This window comes from Chiloscyllium punctatum, chromosome 32 (genome assembly GCF_047496795.1).
Source record: "Chiloscyllium punctatum isolate Juve2018m chromosome 32, sChiPun1.3, whole genome shotgun sequence".
Lineage (NCBI taxonomy): Eukaryota > Metazoa > Chordata > Chondrichthyes > Orectolobiformes > Hemiscylliidae > Chiloscyllium > Chiloscyllium punctatum.
In genome coordinates this window covers 9,959,845-9,975,419 of record NC_092770.1, presented here as the reverse complement: position 1 = coordinate 9,975,419, position 15,575 = coordinate 9,959,845, and the positions used below count along the sequence as shown (strand labels likewise).

Genomic DNA, 15,575 nt, shown 5'->3' with positions numbered 1-15,575 from the left:
AATTTAGCATGGCCAATTCACCTGACCTGCACATTTTTGGACTGTGGGAGGAAACCCACACAGACACAGGGAGAATGTGCAAACTCCACAGAGTCAGTCACCTGAGGCGGGAATTGAACCCAGGTTTCTGGCACTGTGAAGTAGCAGTGCTAACCACTGTGCCACCGTGCCGCCCTAAATTTCATCATTGTCTGATCACCTGCTTCAATCTGGTTTTCAAATCTCCTCATCCTCATTGTTCTGGATATTGTTTTTGGTCAAATGTCTTATATATAATACTATGGGAGACTGACAAATATTAAAAACTTTCATTTTTCTCAGAAGACAAAAATGTAAAAAATCTTTTTTCATTCTGCATCTTTATATGAGTTTTGAATGATTGATCTTCAACAAGATATTCAAAAGAAAAACAAAGTATTTTTAATCTACTCACAATTTAGTCAGCAAATGGACTGTAGCTCTGCTAACTGAACCATAATCAAATTACATTAAGCAACATTGGACGTCCGTGTAGAAGGTTTACTTTCCTGGATAAGTATAATAGTGTGCAGGTTGATGAATGCAGCACAAAATATATTTACATTTACAGGCAATTCATGTAAGGGAGGGTAAGGGTAAAAAGGGAGGGTAAAAAGACTAAATTAAAGGCTGTTTAAAGAAGTGCATCCAACATTTGTAACAAGTTGAATTAATTAACAAAATAAATAAATATCAATAGGGCCGATATGATCATCATTTGAGAATCTAGATTAGTGGGATGAGTAGGGATAAAGTGTTCTTTTCCAAGTCGGGGTTCTACAGGGATCAGGGCTGGGGCTGCAACTGTTTACAATACATATCAATGACTTGGAGGAAGGAAGTGAATGTACCATATTCAAAATTGCAGAGAACACAAAAATAGGTGGAAAGGCAAATTACAAGGGGGATGCAAACAGTTTACAGAGCAAATTTATTTATATGGAGAAAGCTGCAACACAAAGGGACTTGGGGATAATTGTGCATGAAACATAGAAAGTTAGCACACAGTGCTTCAGTTAATCAGCAAGGCTAATGCAACGTTGACTCTTATTTCAAGGGGATTGGAGTATGAGAGTAGAGAAGTCTTACTGCATCTGTACAAAGTGCTAGTGAGACCACATTTGGAGCACTGTGCATAGTTTTGGTCCCCTCATTTCAGGAAATATATTGTTCAGAAAACATTCACTAGGATGATTTGCGGTATGGAGGGATTGTCTTATGAGCAAAAGTTAAATACGTTGGGATTCTACTCACTGTAATTTAGAAGAAGGAAAAGTTATCAAATTAAAACAAAAAGGATCCTTAATAGTCTTCACAGAGTAAATGCCAAGAAGATGTTTCCCCTTCCTACAGTCTAGAATCAGAGGGCATAGTCTCAGAATAAAGGGTGCCAATTTAAGACTGAGATGAGAATGAACTTCTCTCAGAGGCTTGTAAGTCTTTTGATCTCCTTGCCACAGAGCAATGAAGGCAAGAGTCCTTGTGTAAATTTAAAACTGCGATAGATAGTTTCTTGATCAGTAGTTGAATCAAGGATTATGGGGAAAGGCAGGAAAGTGGATATGAGGAATGTTGAATTAGCCACTATTCTATTGAGTGAAAGAGCAGACTCGCGGAGCCAAATGGCCTAATGCTGTTCCCATTTATTAAGGTCTTATTATGGACTTAAAGCGAACGAGGCTGGTATCTGAGTAATCAAGGGTCTTTGACATTCCAGAAGGTCAAGATGAAAGATGAAAGTACATAGGGTAGCTATGATAATAAATAATGAGATCAGTAGAGAGAAATGAACTTTCGGAAGGTCACAGTAGCGAATCTGGGTAGAGGTAAGAAACAGCAGAGGAAAGAGGTCACAGATAGCAGGAGTTCAAATGCTTGCTGTCAGTAGCTCCACTGTGAGTTGAAAGAATAGCCTGTAAGAAAGATACCACAATTTCTATGGAAGATTTTAATCCTCATATAAATTGGACACATCAAATTGGCAGATGATTTCATAAAGTGACTTTAGGACAGTTTCTTAGAGTACGATGGTCTGGAAGTGATCAGGAAGCAAATTATTTTTGACCTGGTAATGTGAATTGAGATAGCATTAATTATTAGCTGCAAAACAAAAGATACTCTCATTTAGAATTATCGTAACAAGATGGAACTTCACATCAGTTTGAGAGTGAGAAATCTGTGTTTGCAACTAGCATCATAAACTTAAAATCAATTACTAGGCAGAGCTCAGGTGGATGTTACAGCTGCAGGGCCCTCATGATTACAGAGATTTTCACCTTGTCTCCACTTTCTGGAGGTGAGTGAGGCACAATGTAAAAGCAGGCTGTGTGTGTCCCAGGACACTACAACATAACTGTACCGGATGCTACAGTGGGACCAAAGACCTGCAAGACTGTTCTTCAGGGAGTGACAGGTGACCTGTGTGGGATCTCATAGACATGCACCCACAAATGTATCAGGTCAGTAACTGATGCTATCTGTGCAAGATCAGATTGGTTCATTTTGTTTCCCTATGATAAGGTCAGTGCTGCTGCCTGGCAGGATTCGGAAGCTTCCTTCAAGTGCAGGGTCCCATCAACTAAAAACAAATGGCAATGAGAAGATCATATCTCAACACTGGAATTTGTCAATAAGGAGGGGTTCCAATTGATTAATGTGTCTGTAATCTGTGATTACCGTTACTAATTCCTGAAGGTGTCTGCCCACTAATTTGACAGCTGCCATGGCTCCTACATCCTGGAGCACTCTTGTCTACCTTTTTGGGTTTAGGTTCCTTATAACGCTGCTTACTAGGCTAAAAGGCTTCCCACTGCAACCATGACACATGACACCATTGCACAACTGCCTGATTGATGTGGAGTGCAGACACAATGTCATCCGCGCTTTGAGCAGAGCTGTGGCATAACAGATTATATCGCTGCTGAAGTTGCTGTTCCATTGCTTTGACTAATCTAGAGACCTCTCCAACATAGTCTGGACAGAGAATACCAAATCATCCTGGTGTGCTGTACTGTGTTGTGCTCTCCAGAGCTGGAGCAGGCCATGAGGTGATGTACTGGATAAGAAGGACTGAAGGAAGGGGAGCATTGTTCCAAATAAGGCAGCAAGGATATTGGAGAAAGGAAATCTCTCTTTGTGCATGACTGAACTCAGGTGCATTTGGTGCTACAAGCCAGTCAGCAAAGGACCTGATTAATATCAGTTTTCAGTAGTTGAGAGTTGGGTGCATTGATGTAAAATAGTTATTGGCAATCATTCCAATACTTGTTTTTCATTCTGGGATGCATGGCAGCCTCCACACATTTTGCTATTGTTTATTTTTTTCTGGCTGTCAATAAAAGCTCACATTTGGAGTTGTCCAATTGCTTGCATGTGTGTGAAGTTCCCCTACTGAATAATGACAAGATGCGAGTCCATTGTGGTCATTGGGGACAGAGAAACAGTGACTTGGAGATGATGTTTCAATGAGATTAAGCATCACCAAGGGTAAGAGAATAGGGTTGTATGTGTAAGGGAAAGACAGCTATGCCATCAGCAATTTGGCTTTATGGCTGCTGTGCTGTGACATTGCTGGTAGGGGGTGTTACCATACCAACATTTGTCGAGGTACACAGTGATCTTTTAACAATGGCACATGTGCCAACAATACTGATCTTTTGGCAAATCTCTGGTGAGTGGCAATTGTTCAGGAATGGGAAATGGTAGGATGGGGCTAGAATCAAGTGAGTGGTTTGCCATTGGGGAGGGTAGTTCATCAATAATATGAGTTTGGTAAGACAAGATGTGAGATCTCTCAAGGCTTCACAGAGAGAAACCCTCCATGAAACTCAACAAAAGTTACATTTAGTTGAGAAAAATAGAGCATTCTGCCCTTTATCTTTGATTCCAAGAGCCAGGTTTTAATGTCACGTATGATCAGCAATTGTCCAGCACTAATCTTTGTGGAAAACCGCTTCAGCCTTTTACACTCTTGAATAACTATCCTTTATTCCCACCTCTACTCTCTACCATAAAGCAAGCTAGCAATTCATTTTGCCACTTCTCCCCTGACTCAGTATTCTCTGAGCTTATTTATTAGTCCATTATTTGGCAATGGAATACATCACAATTGGTATGTCTTATGACTATATCATGTAATAATGTAGCACAACATCATTCTTCTAAAAATGATAAAAAGCACTGCTGGAAAGTGTTGCTATTGTTTCACGGGGTATTGGCGGGACTGCATCTGAACACTGCGTACAGTTTTAGTCATGGAGTAGAGTCATGTAGCACAACAACAGATCCTTTGGCTCAATTCATCCATGCTGACCAGGTATCCTAAGCTGAACTAGTCCTAATTGCCCACATTTGGCCAAATGCCTCTAAACCTTTCCTATTCATGTACCTATTCAAATATCTTTTAAATGTTGTAATTGTACCTATCTCTACCATATCCTCTGGCAGCTCATTGCCCATGTGCACCATCCTCTGTGTGAAAAATTTGCCCCTCAGGTTCTTTTAAATATTTCCCCTCTCACCTTAACCTTATTCCCTCTAGTTTTGGACACCTCTATCCTAGTGAAAAGACCTTAGCTATTTATTTTATCTATGCATTTATGATTTTATAAACCTCCGTAAGCTCACCCCTCAGTCTCCTATGCTCCATGGAAAAAAGTCTCAGCCTATCGAGCCTCTTTGTTTAACTCAAACCTTCCAATCTGGGTAACATGCTTGCAAATCTTCTTTGCACTCTTTCCAGTTTAATAACATCCTTCCTAAAGCAGGGTGACCAGAATTGTATGCCACATTCCAATTGCGGTCTTGTGTCTTGTGCAGCTGTAAAACAACTCCTGTACTCATTGATGTAAACAATGAAGACAAGCATGCCAAATGCTTTCTTCACCACCCTGTCTACCTGTGATGCCACTTTGAAGGAATTATATAGCCTCACCCCTCAGGCTCTCTGTTCGACACACTCCCCAGGGCCCTTACCAATAACTGTGTAAGTCCTGCCCTGGTTAAAAAGGAGATAATATTGCAGAAAAGGCACTACGGTGTCTCAGTGCTTAGCACTGCTGCCTCACAGCATCATGGACCCAGGTTTGATTCCAGCCTCAGGCAATTGTCGGTGTGGAATTTGCACATTCTCCCCATGTCTGCGTAGATTTCCTCCAGGTGCTCTGGTTTCCTCCCCACAATATGCAAATGTGCAGATGAGGTGAATTGGCCATGCTAAATTGCCCAGAGTGTTCAGGGTTGTGTGGCTTAGGTGCATTAGTTAGGGTAAATGTAGAGTGTAGGAGAATGGGTCTGGGTGGGTTGCTCTTTGGAGGGTCGGTGTGAACTTGGGCCAAATGGCCTGTTTCCACACTGTAGGGATTCTATAAAAAGGTTACTTTGACTTTCATATGAAGAAGGCTATGCAGGTTGAGTTTGTATCGAATTGCTTTAGATGAACAGAAAATTATGAAATAGAACAGAACTAAATCATTCGGTGTCTTGAGCCTACTTCTCAATTCAACAAGTTCAGGGTTGATGTTTGCGTTTCAAATTTCACATTCCCAACTACTCTGATATTCTGATTCCCCTGCTTGACAAGAATCTATCCACTCTGTCTTAAAAATATTTAATGTCTTTGCCTGCATAGCCTTCTGAGTGGAACAGGTGGGTGATAGGTGAGGACAAGTGGAACTCTGTCTTTATTGCATTTGGTGGTGGGGGGAGGGTGGTGGTGGTGGGGGAACGGTGGTTTAGAACAGTGGAATGGGGAATGGAGGTGATGTGGTGGATGGTTGTTTGGATGACAGAGGGAGGAAAAGCACCTTTCCAAGGCACACATCCTAAGTCGTGCCTCACCGCATCATAATTTCCCTGTCCCCAGCTATAACTCTTGCCCTGTAGTGCACACTTATCCCTCTCCATCACTAGAGTAAAAGTCACTGAATTGTGATCACTGTCCCCAAAGTGCTCACCTACCTCCAGTTCTAACACCTGGCCTGGTTCGTTACCCAGAACCAAATCCAGTATGGCCTTACCTCTTGTTGGCCTGTCTACATATTGTGTCAGGAAACCCTCCTGCACAATTGGACAAACACTGACCCATCTAACAAACTCGAGCTATAGCTTTCCCAGTCAATATCAGGAAAGTTAATGACCCCATAACAACCACCCTATTACTTTCACTCTTCTCCTGAATCATCCTCGCAATTCTTTCTTCTACGTCTCTAGGACTATTAGGAGGCCTGTAGAAAACTCCTAACAGGGTGACCTCACATTTCCTATTCCTAACCTCAGCCCAAACTACCTCAGATGGCGAGTCTTCATCCATCGTCCTTTCCACCACTGTAATACTATCTTTGACAAGCAATGCCACACCTCCCCCTCTTTTACCCCCACCTCTGACCCTACTAAAACATTTAAACCCTGGAACCTGCAACAGCCAGTCCTGTCCCTGTTCTACCCATGTCTCCGTAATAGCTACAACATCGAAATCCCAGGTACCAACTCACACTGCAAGTTCACCTACCTTATTTCGTATACTTCTTGCATTGAAGAATACACACTTCAAGCCACTTTCCTGTTTACAGGCACCCTCCTTTGAGATTGAAGCCATGTTCCTAACCTCCCTACACTCCAGGTCCTGCACCTTAAAGTTACAGTCTAGGTTCCCATGCCCCTGGAGAGTTAGTTTAAACCCCCCCCAAGAGCACTAGCAAACCTCCCCCCAAGGATACTGGTGCCCCTCGGGTTCAGGGCTAGATCATCCTGTTTATAGAGGTCCCACCTTCCCCAGAAAGAACCCCAGTTATCCAGATACCGGAATCTCTCCCTCCTGCACCATCCCTGTAGCCACGCATTTAACTGTTCTATCTCCCTATTCCTCAACTCTCTATCACGTGGCACGGGTAACAAACCAGAGACAACAACTCTGTTTGTTCTAACTCTGAGCTTCCAACCTAGCTCCCTGAAAGCCTGCCTAACGTCCTCAGCCCTCCTTCTACGTATGTCGTTGGTGCCAATGTGGACCACAACTTCGGGCTGCTCCCCCTTAAGGATCCGGAAAACACGATCAGAGACATCACGTACCCTTGCACCTGGGAGGCAATATACCAAACGTGAGTCTCTGTCGCCCTCACAAAACCGCCTATCTGTGCCCCGAACTATCAAGTCCCCAATAACTATTGCTCTGCTCTTCTCCACCCTTTCCTTCTGAGCAACGGGGACAGGCTCCATGCCAGAGGCCTGAACCCCATTGCTTACCCCTGGGTAAGTCACCCCCCTCACAAGTATCCAAAACGGTATACTTGTTCTTGAGAGGAACGGCCGCAGGGGGTCCCTGCACTGGCTGCTTCCTCCCAGTCCCCCTCACTGTCACCCATCTGTCTGCAATCTTTGGAGTTACTACTTCCCTAAAGCTCCGATCTATGACCCCCTCTGCCTCCCGAATGATCCTAAGTTCATCCAACTCCAGCTCCAGTTCCCTAACATGGTCTTGGAGGAGCTGGAGATGGGTGCACTTCCTGCAAGTGTAATCAGCAGGGAAGACCATGGCATCCCTCACCTCAAACATGTTGCAAGAGGAACATTGCACTGCCTTCACTGCCATCCCTCTAAAAGTAACCTTTTAATAAAAAACAAACTAGGTCTAAAAAATAGAACAAGCAAAATGCAGCACCTACCTACTTACCACAACGGGTCTTATTATTAGGTTAGAGGAGGAGGGCGGGTGGGAGACACTACCTCTGTAGTGCCTCGGGTTCCACTCCTGCTCGCTTTCATAGGGAAAAAAAACCTACCCAGGTAAGCTTGCACTACACCAGCTTCCGGGTCCCGGCTTCTCCTCTGGTCGTCGTCACTTCCCCCTGCTGCTCCCGCTCGTTGGCCGTTGGCGTCGAAGGGTGAGTATTTATACTCACTGCTTTCCTTCCCGGCTGCCCCTCTGGTAATCGTCACTTCCCCCTGCTGCTCTCGCTCTTTCTGTGAAGAGAAAAAAAACACTGCTGCCCGCTACCGGTAAGTAATTTTAAAACAAACTGTCTTACCTTAGCTGTAGCCTTCTGGGTTCGTTTAAACTCAGCCGCTGCTCACACTCAAAATGACCGTTGGCGTCGAAGAGTGAGTATTTATACTCACTGCTTTCCTTCTCGGCTGCCCCTCTGGTCGTCGTCACTTCCCCCTGCTGCTCCCGCTCTTTCTGTGAAGAGAAAAAAACACCGCTGCCTGCTACCAGTATGTAATTTTAAAACAAACTGTCTTACCTTAGCTGTAGCCTTCCAGGTTCGTTTAAACTCAGCCGCTGCTCGCACTCAAAAAATAATTGTGGTGGACACTTTAACAACCAATAGAAAATGGACACGAGACCACTCTGCCTGTTCTCAATGATGGGGTAGCCCAGCACATCAGTGCAAAAGAAAGAGTTGAAGTATTTGCATCCATCTTTAGCCATAAGTACTGAGTGGATGATCCATGTTGACCTCCTCCTGAGATCTTGAGCATCAATTATGCCAGTCATCAATCAAGTTGATTCACTCCGTTTGACATCAAGAAACAGTTGAAGACAATGGATAGTACAACGGCTATGGACACTAGAAATACTCCTCCAGTAGTAATGGGTTCTGTGGTCCAGAAATCTAACTGTTCCAGTCAGCTACAACATTGGCATCTACCCAGTAATGTGAAAAATTGCCCAGATATGCCCTATGCATAAAATTCAAGCCAGAATTATCATGTCTTCCCTTAATCACCAGCAAAGTTGTTGAAGAGGTTGTTGTTAGTGATAATATCAAACAGCACTTGCAAAGAAATAACCAACTCACTGATGCTCAGTTTGGGTTCCTCGGGGTCATTTAACTCCTGGCCTGATTACAGCCTTGGTCTAACCATGGACAAAAAAAAAGAACTCTGGAGGTGAGATGAGAGTGACTGCCTTTGACATCATGACAGGGCAATTTTGAACTGAGTATGGCATAAAGGAGCCTTAGAAAACTGGAGGAAATCTCTGCAAGAGTTTCTTAGGATAGGGTCCTAGGTCCAACCACTTTCAGTTGTTGCCTCAATGACCTTCCCTCCTTAATAAGGTCAGAAGTAAGGATGTTTGCTGATGATTGCACAATGGTCACCATCTTTTACAATACCTGAGATACTGAAATCATTCGTGTCCAAATGCAGCAAGACCTGGAAATTACCAAGCTTGGGCTGATAAGTAATGTTTGCACCACACAAATGCTAGGCAATGACCATTTCCAAAAAGAGAAAATGTAACTATCAGCCCTAATCTTCAATGGTATTAACATCGGTGAATCCTCCACTATCAACATCCTGGGGGTTACCATTGACCAGAAGCTGAACTGAACCAGCCATATAAATATTGTGACTAGAAAAGCAGGTCAGAGCTGGGAATTCTGCAGCAAGTGACTTATCCCTTGTCTCTCCAGTGTCTATCTAATACCTACAAGGCACAAGTCAGTAGTGTGTTGGAATACACTGCACTCGCCTCAATGATTGAAGTTATAAAAACGCTTAAGATGGTTGAAAAATACCCTGCTGAATTTGCACCTTGTCCACCACTTCAACATCCACTTCTTTCATTATCAATACAATTGACATCGGTGTGTACCAACTACAAAGTGTACTGCAGTAGATCATGAAGGTTCCCTTGACAGCACTTTCCGGACTTACAATCTCTATCGCCGAGAAGAACAAAGGCAGCAGAATACCTCCACTTACAATTTCCACTACAAGGAAGTCCTAACAAATGATTGGGAAACAGCATTTAGAAATTTGATTTAATGCACTTAAAAAGCATTTGATGAAGTTCCACACAAAAGGTTACTATCAATTTCTACAGCAACATTTTGTACCCAGTTATTGTTTTGAAAGCTCCCAATACAGGCATGACATACATTTTGTATTTTTCAAAAGTCACAGAAAAGAGCATTAACTTTATATTTTAAACAATATATTCTCTATCATTAAACATTCTGATTTTCTTTGATAAACTACAAAGCTAATGCTAAAATAAAAACAGAAATTGCTGGAGAAATTCAGCAGATCTGGCAGCATCTGTGGAGACAAAATGGAGTCAACATTTTGGGTGCAGTGAACCTTGATGCTAATATATGCTGAATTATCAGCAATTTTTGAGATTTGAAATTACATTAGTTAGAAACTGGGCTGTGATTGCATGCATTGAGTATCACTTCACACCATTACAGGTAGCAGATGGAAGAAATTTTAATCTTGAAAATGTGATATTTATTCATAATCAGTTTTTTTGGAGGTGAAATCTTGGTGTCTTCAACTACTGAGTCACCAATTCTCCCAACAGCTTCTTGCTCAGTAATAGTATTTTCAAAATGTTGTTATAGCACATTGGTTTGTCCCTTTGCATTGTCATTGATTATCCTTTTTTTTTATTTTGCGACTAAGAATGTTTATATCTATAAAATAGTATTTGTATGAAATAATTTCACTTGGCCGGAGGAAATGTTCTAAGTGACTTTTGCAATATTTTGTGATAAATCTGACACAATTGCTTACTACAATAATAACAGGACATCATTAAAACCATGAATTGTTTAACATATTGTCACAGCAGATGTTAACAAATCAGGTATGGCCTATTAATAACAGCATTTATTTAATATATAACCACTTTCTCATCATCTGTAATCAGAGTTGCCTCACAGCGCCTGGGGCCCAGGTTCATTTCCAGCCTTGTGTTACAACATGCAGAAAATCCCTCTGCTAATTTAAACTAGCAACACAGGAAAAATTCACCCCAAGTTGTAATCTGTAAAAATTCGAGAGACAAAGAACTATCCTAGAGGTCATGATTTCAAGTAAAAATTAACAACTTTATCCTTTAAGTCCAACAGAGAATATTAAATCCGACAAATATTTACAGTTCCTTTTTCTTAAACTTATCTTTTACCTCCCACTCTAAAATACTGGTCTGATAAAAAAAAAATCCCAATTAAGATTTACAAAAAAAAATCATGTTTCAAAACCAGTTAGCTTTGCCAATTCACCTTTGTAAATTTTCCTCTGTAGATTCTCTCCAGGTTGGCCTTGGTGTTCTGCTGCACAAATTCCCCAAAGACAGGTACCTTTCAGCTAGCAGTCTACATTTGTTGGTCTTTGGCAGTTCTCCCCCTAACTGTTCAAAATGTCTGATTTTATACCCCAAAACATTGATCATTTCATTGGTTTTAATATTATCAAAATACTAAATTCAAATTTGATTGGATTTTGGTATCCTTAGGCATAATTTAAACTGATTGGCCGAATTTGAATTTGATTTTGTTTCATCGCAAACCATCTGCTGCTATTTGTTTCGATCTAGTGTTACATTGTTACCTTGTTCAGGAGTCTCTGTGCATTGTCAGTCCTTGCTAGCTTTTCAACTCCCTTAAGGTATAGTACACCTCTACACCTTCATAACATCTCCACCCCTTCAGAATAAATGAGCCATCGTACTGAAAAGATGGCTTCATTTTTTTTTCTTTATTCCTTAACCACATATATATAACATTGAACAGATACCAATCTTCTCTATACTTTATCAGCTAAATCCATGATAATGCCTCTGCATAACATTCTTACGTTCCACAACATGTATGATATGTAAATTGAGTCTGTAACATAAGACTCCAATGAAATAGTTGCATATCCTTGTCTTTAAAGCATTCCAAAAATGTAAGAGGATTGTGATCTGCGTACACAACCGTCTCTGACATATTGTTTGTGACATGCACATTAAAATGTTGTTAGGCCAGTACTAAATTGAATAGTTCTTTTCTGATGATGGAGTATTTCCTCTGGTGGATGTTGAGTTTCTTCGAAAAGTAACCAATTGGCAGTTCAATCCCATCATTGTCTTCCTGTAGCAGTACACTCCAACTCCTATGTTACTAGCATCGATGGCACCTTTAAAAGGTTTTGAAAAGCTTGGTGTAGCTAAAACTGGTGCTGTGGTTAACATTGCTTTCAAATGGTTGAATGCCTCTTGGCTTTGTTCTGTCCACCTAAACTTTGTGTTCTTCTTCAGCAAATTGGTTAACGGTGCCACTACACTGCTGAAGTTTGGAACAAACTTCTGATAGAATCCGCTTAGTCCCAAGAATCGAAACACCTTTCTTCGAGGTTGGTCATGGAAATTCCTCGATGACCTTTGTCTTTGCGTTCCGTGGGGTCAACCATCCATGACCGATGTTATGTCCCAAGAATGTCACCTCTGTTTTCGCAAATTCAGTTTTGTTGAAGTTTATTCACAGTTTTATTTCTCGTAGTCATTCAAAGAGCTCGGCTATCTGTACCACGTGATCTTTCCAGTTCTTACTAAAGATCACTACATCATCCAAATAGACTGCACAGTTTGTTAACCCAGCCACAATTCTGTACATGAGTCTTTGGAATGGGGCAGGTACTTTCTTCATTCCAAAGGGCATCACTTTAAATTGATATAGCACATTTGGAGTTACAAATGCAGAAATTTCTTACGCCGTCTCTGATAAAAATACCTGCCAGTAACCATGCAGTAATTCCAACTTGGTGATGTAACTGGCTTGTCCAACTTTCTCGATGCACTCCTCCAATCTCAGAATTGGATCTGAGTCTAATTTTGTAACAGCGTTGACCTTCCGATAATCCACGCAAAATCGTTGAGTTGCATCTTGTTTAGGAGTTAAGATGAATGGCGAACTCCACTTGCTTTGGCTTGGTTTGATTATATCCTTGTCGAGCATGGCCTCCACCTCCTTCTGGATCTGTCTGGCTTTGAAAGCATCAAGCTGATAGGTGTGTTGTTTTAGCGGAGCATATTTCCTACATCTACTTCATGTACAATACCATTAGTCCTACCCATCTGTTTCTTACATATGTCCTCATACTGCAGTAACAAACCTTTCGACTGCGTTCTATGCTCCTGAGACAGATAGTTTACTAACCTATCTCACTCCTCAATGACTTCTTCATTTTTTAACATATTTTGATGCACATCAAAGTCCACACCATCTGGATTTGATTGCTTACCCTGCATGGCAATAACTAACACCTGTTTCTCCAGTTCTTTCTCTCAAGTATAATACCGTTTCAGCACGTTCACTCGACATAACCAATGCCGTTTTTTTTCCTATCTGGCATCTTTACTAGATAATTGACCTGAATCAACTTTTTGTCAATTTGATAGGGACCACTAAACCTGGGTTTGAAGGGATCTCCTATCACTGGTAACAATACTAATATGTCATCCCTTCGAGAAAACGTCTGAGTCTCCGAGCTTTTATCTGCCGTCTGCTTCATTTTATGCTGTGCCCTCTTTAGGTGCTGTTTAGCTAACTCACCTACTAGATTTAATCTCTCCCTCACCTCCGATACATAATATAAGTGTGAGATCTCTTACATTAGTCCTGTCAATTTTTCTTTAATTAATTTCAAAGGGCCTCTGACTTCATGCCCAAATATTAACTAGAAGGGAGTAAATGGGATAAGTTCATTTCGGTCAACTCTAATGGCAAACAATACGAATGGGATACCTTTATCCCAGTCATTTGAGTAATTCTGACAGGAAAAAGTGAGTACTACAGATGCTGCAAATCAGAGTCGAGAGTGTGGTGCTGGAAAATCACAGCAGGTCAGGCAGCATTTGAGAAGTAGGAGAATCGACATTTCAGGCATAAGTCCTTCATCAGGAAATTCTGACAGTAAGCTCTCAACATGGTCTTAAAGGTCTAATGTCACCTTTCAGGATGATGCACACTGGATTTAAAGTGGTGTATACCTAAAATATCTATAACATCCTTAAACAGCCTAGCAGTAAAAAGTGACCCTTGGTCCAATTGCATCTTCTGGGTAGCCCATACTGTGTGAAGAAAGCTACTAACCCCTCTACTACCCTTTTTGCCTTGTTACTCCACAATGGAATTGCCTCCGGAAATCTGGTAGACACATCTATTATGGTTAACAAGTACTGGTTCCCACTTTTAGTTCTCTGGAGGGGACCTACACAATCAATTATAACCCATGTGAAAGGTTCTTTAAATGCAGGGCTTGGCAGCAAAGGTGCTGGTTTTATTACCGCCTGCGGCTTACCTACTATTTGGCCTGTATGACATGTATGGCAAAAATTAGCCACATTCTTGTACATTCCAGGCCAGTAAAAATGTTTTTATACCTTAGCTTGATCCTTTCGTACCCTACAAGTAGTTAATGTGCTACCCGTAACACTTTCTGCGTGTAAGCTACCGGCAACACAATTTGGTGCACTTCTGCCCATTTCTTCTCTACACTAACCCACCATGGTCTCCATTTCTGTCTTAGGATTCTATCTTTCAGATAATAATCCTCAGGAATATCCTCTGCCTCTTTTTCGGAGAACACATCCACGTATATATCTTTTATCGTCTTGTCTTTCTGTTGCAAGTACCTTAGCCTTTCAGGACTAAACACTTCTGTCTGACCCTCTGCCAGTTCAAGGTTTTCCTGCACAACTACATCAAACAGGGTGTCTGCTAACTGAACCTCAACTCTTCATCTTTCTCGTAACTTTTTTCTTCATGCTATGATTTATGATAGTGGGATCTGCTTACTACACAGCCTGGGAAACTATCAGGATATTTCTGTTTTAACTCCTCAGTTTTTTGGTCTTCCTTGGGCTTCTCCAAACAAGAGATGTCACTCCCACTTTGGACCCTGCTAAATCATTTCCAAGAACTGACACTCTGTCAATCATTCCCACTGTAACTTCCCCAGTTTTGAGTCGGCACTCCAACCTGAACCTCTATCGGGAAACACTAATTTTTTGTCTATCTATCCCACAAATTACCACATGCACAGGTAACAGATCAGAAAGAGTGCAAATTTGCTCATCTCTTACTATTAGCAACTGGTTAGATGCTGTATCCCTCAAAATTATAACTTAGTGTCCTTCTCCCCGTGTTCTTTCTGAGTAAGCTTTACCCAAAGAGGTGAATTCTTTATTGAGATTGTGCGAGATAAGTGGCTGTCCAGCCCCATCTACGGCACTTTTTTATTTCCCTTCCCAGGAACAAAGACACGGAGGAGTCTGTCCAAAACTTTTTCATTCAACTTTGCAAAGTCGGGTGCTGTTCCCAAAGGTACACACACACAAGCATAGTAATCTCCACACATTATATACATGTATATGTGGGCTGGGTTTACTACTGCTGCCTTGACCAACGAGTGCTCGGATTCCCCACTGTTTTCCTTATTTGGGTTCTGGTGCCTGCGATTCTTTTATCATTCACTTGGCCAATCAGTGTTTGAGCTTCCCATTCTTCCCTTATATGGATGATGTTGTACAACTGTGGTTAAGGGCGGCCTCTCAACTATCGAGGAAAGCTGTTACAACTGTTTCATTCATATAAACGTGGGGGAGGTCCGGCAACAGTTGAGTGTCTGCTTGTGTTTACTATGAGGTAGAAAAGACTAAAAGGCAGCTAACCGTTTAAAAATTACACTACCCCCTACAAGATCAGGTACTAACTCCAAACCCAACACCTGCATAGGCTGTACACTCTCCTGCAGCTCCTCTGCTTTTTTTGGGGGTTTCCTTT

The 15,575-nt window shown here is 41.7% G+C and overlaps 1 protein-coding gene across 12 annotated transcripts in view; it reads left to right on the top strand.

Moving 5' to 3' along the window:
- ppfia2 (PTPRF interacting protein alpha 2) overlaps positions 1 to 15,575 on the top strand; it is a 549,829-nt gene that overhangs the window by 175,975 nt on the left and 358,279 nt on the right. Inside the window, exon 1 of one of the 12 annotated variants that reach the window (XM_072551621.1) lies at positions 11,085 to 11,104. The exons of the other annotated variants lie outside the window; for them this stretch is intronic. The gene's annotated coding sequence lies outside the window, so the exon portion shown is untranslated. Of the gene's footprint in view, positions 1 to 11,084; positions 11,105 to 15,575 lie in introns of those variants that run through there. 12 annotated transcript variants of the gene reach the window in all.